Source organism: Triticum dicoccoides, chromosome 3A, assembly GCF_002162155.2.
Source record: "Triticum dicoccoides isolate Atlit2015 ecotype Zavitan chromosome 3A, WEW_v2.0, whole genome shotgun sequence".
In the NCBI taxonomy this organism is placed as follows: Eukaryota; Viridiplantae; Streptophyta; class Magnoliopsida; order Poales; family Poaceae; genus Triticum; species Triticum dicoccoides.
In genome coordinates, this window is record NC_041384.1 from 745,145,888 (window position 1) to 745,151,326 (window position 5,439).

The 5,439-nt window shown below is 46.6% G+C and overlaps 1 pseudogene; it reads left to right on the forward strand.

The window, feature by feature from the left end:
- Nucleotides 1-2,700: 2,700 nt before the first annotated feature.
- Nucleotides 2,701-5,439, forward strand: LOC119273226 (annotated as a pseudogene).

Here is a 5,439-nt window from a genome sequence, read left to right on the forward strand (position 1 = left end):
ATGCATTTAGAATATTTCAAATGAATAAACATAAGTAAAAAAAGGAACGAACCAAATACTAATGAATGTAACAAAAATAGAAATGGTAATGCACTAGCACTGGCCCAGCCCAGTAAGAGGTTCCTCTGAGGCGAGGCGAGCTACCTTCTCGCAATAGGCGAGACGTAGCCGCGCCCATTCCATGTTGTCAGTCAACGTCTATCCCCACCCGTACTTAAATGGTTGTGTCTGTTGCAGTGTTTGGAGCATGAATAAGTGCAAAAAGTTGGGATTTGCTCCCAAACTTACTGGATGAAATGGCCACTAGACACATTAATTTTCTTTTTTTGTGTGGTAATGCTAAAATATTATTAAGGTGAGAATTCTTATGTGCATGGAAGTGCAAATTAGCCAAAATGATACTTTTGTTTAAGATTGCATGAATGTGAGCTAGGGAAGAGAGACAACAACATGACATCGTGTTGCGATGATTTTTTGGGTGTGGAATATATACCGCGGGGAAACAAAAATATGACATATTTGTAAACATGTATCATGGTATGAATAAACTCCGCGCCATGTACAAACCAAGTAAGAGTTTTCGAGAATTCAATCAAAGGCTTGGCATCGCTGAAAACAAATGCTATTTATTACTTGTTCAGGTGAAGACCTTCAGAGAACTTCAAAAACCTGGATGCCGGCGTTCTTCTTTTTGCGAAAATAGGACATATGGAAACTATTAACAACAAAGCTATGGTCCTAGCAAAGATATTAACCCAAAATGTCAATCAATCCCTCGGAAACCAGCCACCATTTGACTTGCACGATTTTTTTACAGGGACTAACATGAATTTTTTAGGGTGACTAACATATTTTTTCCCCAAAAAATGCAGTAAAAACGAACGAGGCCCAATCCTCAGCAAGCCCATCGAAGAAGTCACAGAAGATATGCCCATTTTGTTAGTCTTGTACTAAAAGAAAAGGTAGACTAACTTGTTTTGAAAACCTTTCTGGGTTGAAAATTAATTATGACAAGTGTGAGGTGATTATTAAAAGAATTTGTGGTTGGAAAGGGAGACTGCTTAGCTATGAAGCAAAGTTGGTTCTCCTCAAAGCCTGTATTGCTAGTATACCTATGTATTTGATGTCTATTATTAAATTTCCTAAATGGGCAATTAATGCTATCACTTCGTAGATGGCTCATTTCTTCTGGGGGAACCTGGGGGATGACCATAAATACCATCTTGCTAACTGGGGCCTAATTTCACAGAAAAAAGACTTTGGTGGTTTGGGGGTGCCCAATTTAAGAGAATTTAATATGGCTTTGCTGGCTTCCTGGGCTAAAAGATATTTTATGGATAGTGATAAAAATTGGGTTAGATTGGTAGATTATAAGTATCGAACCAACAAGCCTAATTTGTTGTGGTCCAAACAGAGAATGGAGTCACCTTTTTGGAAGGGTGTTACTTGGGCTTTCGAAGGGATAAGACCTTTTTTTAAATGGAACTTAGGCAATGGTGACAAAATTAGCTTCTGGGATGACAACTGGGTGGGGGATACTTCCCTGAAAACACAATTTTGGGAGGTTTATGAAATCTGCCAACAACAACAGTGTTCAGTTTCAGAGGTATGGGATGGCCTCAATCTAAAACTTACTTTCAGTAGATGTGTGGGGACTGAATTCATGGAGAGATGGCGTGACCTGATCCGAGTCATCTCTACCAAAACCCTATCTAACGAGGAGGACCAACCTGTTTGGCTTTTAGAAGCGTTAGGGACTTACTTGGTTAGATCCTTTTATTCCATGGTTAACTGGGGTGGGGTTTCTACTCCTGTCTGGAAAAACTTTTGGAAGATTGTTGTACCTCGCAGGTATCTAGTCTTTTTGTGGCTAGCTTTTAATAATAAAATTCTCACCAGGGACAATTTGAACAAAAGAAGGATGGTGGATAACTTAAAATGCTTATTCTGTGATGAGGAGGAATCAGTTTGCCACCTGTTCTTTGAATGTGTAGTTGCTAGACAGGTTTGGAGTGATGTGGCTGACTCTTTTGAGTTCAGTATCCCTAATAACATGGCTGAATTGTCTTCTTTTTGGAATGTGAATAATAAGAAATCTGTTGGCAATATTGCCCGTGTTGCTACTATTTGGAGCATTTGGACTATGCGTAATGATATGTGTTTTCAGGGGATACCATGGACAAGCACCCGTACAATACTGGCAAGGATCAGCACATCGCTGGAAGATTCTCTGTGGAGGCGATCAATCGGTCCCGCTGAGAAGATGCCTCCAACTTCTGGATCGGCGAAGAGGAGAGCTTCTTAGGATTCTTGGGCCTGGGCCTGAGCGTGTGCTCGAAGAAGAACCGAGGTGGGACGCTGAAGGCTCACTCAGAGTGATGTTGGAGAAAAATGCAGAGATCTCCCCCCTTCGTCCTGCTCCTGCCGCGTCTCAGATGGTGACTTATGTCTAGCCTTGCATGGCTTCAAAAAAGACGTTAGGTTTCCTTGGTAACTTTGATTCAGTCTGGTCTGCATTCAAACTTCTAGGGATGTAGATCGTTTCTGTTTTCTGGTCTGTTACTTCTGGCAGAGCCAGTTGCTTGTAACAGTCTCGATGACTTGCGTTGCTCCATTTTTATAAAAAATGGGGTGGAGGAAACCCCTTTTAATCAAAAAAAAAGAAAAAGTAGATCCCCAACTCCCCCGTCGGCCCGCCCGATGGCGCCGCCGCAGCCAGCACCACCACCGAAGACGCCGATCTTCCGAACCCCAGACGAGCTCCTCCGCGACACCTTCCTCCGTCTCACCACTGCTGCCGACCTAGCCCACGCCACCGCGGCATGCCCCTCATTCCGCCGTCTCATCGCCGACCACGCCTTCCTCGGTGATACCGCGCCCTCCACCCGCCGCCTCTTATCGGCGCGGTCGGCGACGCCACCTTCATCCCGGCCCAGCCACCACACCCCTCCTCCGTCGCCGCCCGCGCCTTCACCGGCTTCGACTTCTCCTGCTCGTCCTTCCTCCCCTTCACCGGCGGCCGTACCTGGAGCATAGTAGCCTGGTTCGCGGGTCGAGGGTGCGATCCTTGACCCGGGGTCGATCGATCCGGATCGAGGATCGGGGACGAGGTCGGGTCGAGCTGGGTCGATGGAGGGATCGCGACCCTGATCGATGGTGCTGACCCAAAACGTAATGCAAGATGTAAGGTAGTTCATGAGGATGGAGGCTTACCAGGGCACCACGCAACCGCGCTCCACCGGCGTCAGCCCTTCCCCGACACGCCACTCCCTGCCGGACGCCGGCGCTTCGATATGTCCGCTGCTGCATGAGGCCTCTCCCATTCCACTACCGCCAATGATGCATACGTCGTACGCAAGGGGACGCTGGAGGAGGAAAACCTTGGAGGCTTGGACATTGAGGATGGATCCATGGGGGGCTGGTTCGCTGGAGTTTTGTAGACGAAGGACGGTGAAGAGGGATTTGGGATACTTCCTGGAGAAGAATGCTTCGTGTGAAAGGAAAACTAGCAGCTGAGAGAAGTGCATATATTTTAACCCTCAACTTTTGCCCTAGTCTAATTTACAACCCCAAACTCCAATACCATCTAAATTACAACCCCCAACTCTCAAAACCGGCCAGGATTCAACCCTCCCCTCTCTGTTGACCGGTTTTGGCCTAGTTGACCGGTTTTGACCAGTCAACAGGTCCAGTCAGCATGCCACATCAGCAAAAAATGCAAAATTTCCAAGGAAACAACCTGTAAAATCGAAGAAAATCCAGGAAAAGAAATAAGAAATCCAAATTCCGAAAAACACGGAAAATAAAAAAAGAATTTCCAAAAAAAAATCCAGAAAAAACCCAAAAACTCAAATTCCAGGAAAAAAATCATTTTTATTTTCCCTAGCTTTTTTCGCAAACAATTTTTTCGGAATTTTGCCTTTTTATATTTTTTCCCTGATCTTATAGATTTTTATTTACTTTTTCTTGAAATTTTGAAAAAAAATCTGACGTGGCATGCTGATTGGACCCGTTGACTAGTCAAAACTGGTCACCCCAGGTCAAAACCGGTCATCGGGGAGGAGAGGGTTGAATCCTGACCGGTTTTGAGACTTGGGGGTTGTAATTTAGACGGTATTAAAGTTCAAGATTGTAAAATAGATTAGGGCAAGAGTTTAGGGTTGAAATATGCACTTCTCTCCTGAGAAAATCATGGCGCAGTCATTAGCGCACATGTGGCCCCATTTCTATTAATTAGTTGCTGAGATAAATGACAATTTAATGTAAAAAAGTTAGATGCGATTTTGTTTTGACTGGAATACGGGAAATATATCAACACAGATCGTAATATTTTTGGAAGGATCGTGGGGATCTTGTATCGCGTTCCACGAACCGACGATCGTACCGGGGTCATCGACCCAAAAATCTTTGGATCAGGATCCTCGTCCCTGATTAGCGTTCCGAAGAAGTATACTCCTCGTCGTACCACGTTCCGGAGGGGTGGCGACCCTTGACCAGTGATCCCGTTCCTCGACCCGATCGACCCGAATTTCTGGCAACTATGACTTCTTGGACGGACGCGCCCTCATTGCCGGCGCCCTAGTACAAGAAGAAAGCAGCGTTCTTGGTTTGCGCCACTTCCGGTACCGGTACCACAATCTTTGGGTCAGGGACCTCGCCGTGTGCGACCCCGTGCACCGCCGCTACACCCTGCTGCCGGCCGTCCCCGGCGACCTGAAAGCGCTGGTCCGTGAAAGGGAGCTTTCCGAGCTGGAGACTTTCCTTGCTCCGGGCGACGATGAGGAGGACGTTTTATCATTCAGGGTCATGTGCTTGGTGCAATGCAGGATGAATATTCTGCTTGTCTTCTCCTCCTCGGATGGGCAGTGGCGTTCTCTTCCATTTTACCAATGGAGTGCTCCTGAGGATGAGCTGTTTGATCTGCCGCCAGTTGAGGATGGGCTGTTTGATCGTCAGTTCGTCCACGGCCGCTTCTGTTGGCGTTTGCTCTTCCTGAACAAGTTGGTCCTGCTTGATCCACGCACCATGGAGTCCTCTGCTCTCAACCTCCCACCTCAACTAGGATGGGGCAGCGAATTTGTCATTGTCGAGGCGGCACAAGGAATGTTCGGAATGCTGCGTAAAGTCCAAGACAGGCGCAGCGAAGATGACGATACGTATTTGCTGACATATTCTTCTCTCAGGAACAACAAATGGCACTTGGAGAAGGCCCTCCCGTTGCCGGTAAAGGGTGCTGCTCTGCTTTCCGTAGGCGCGGGATACCTGCTCATAGGAGCCCAGCCGTACACCAGATCTTCACATGAGAAGCCCAAGTTTGAGTTACTTTCGGTGGACGTCAAGACATTGCAGATCGAGTTGTTCGCGGAGCTAAGTGAAGCCACCTTACCTGATCAACTATATATTGGTTTTCCACCATCATTGTGTGCGCCAACTATATGA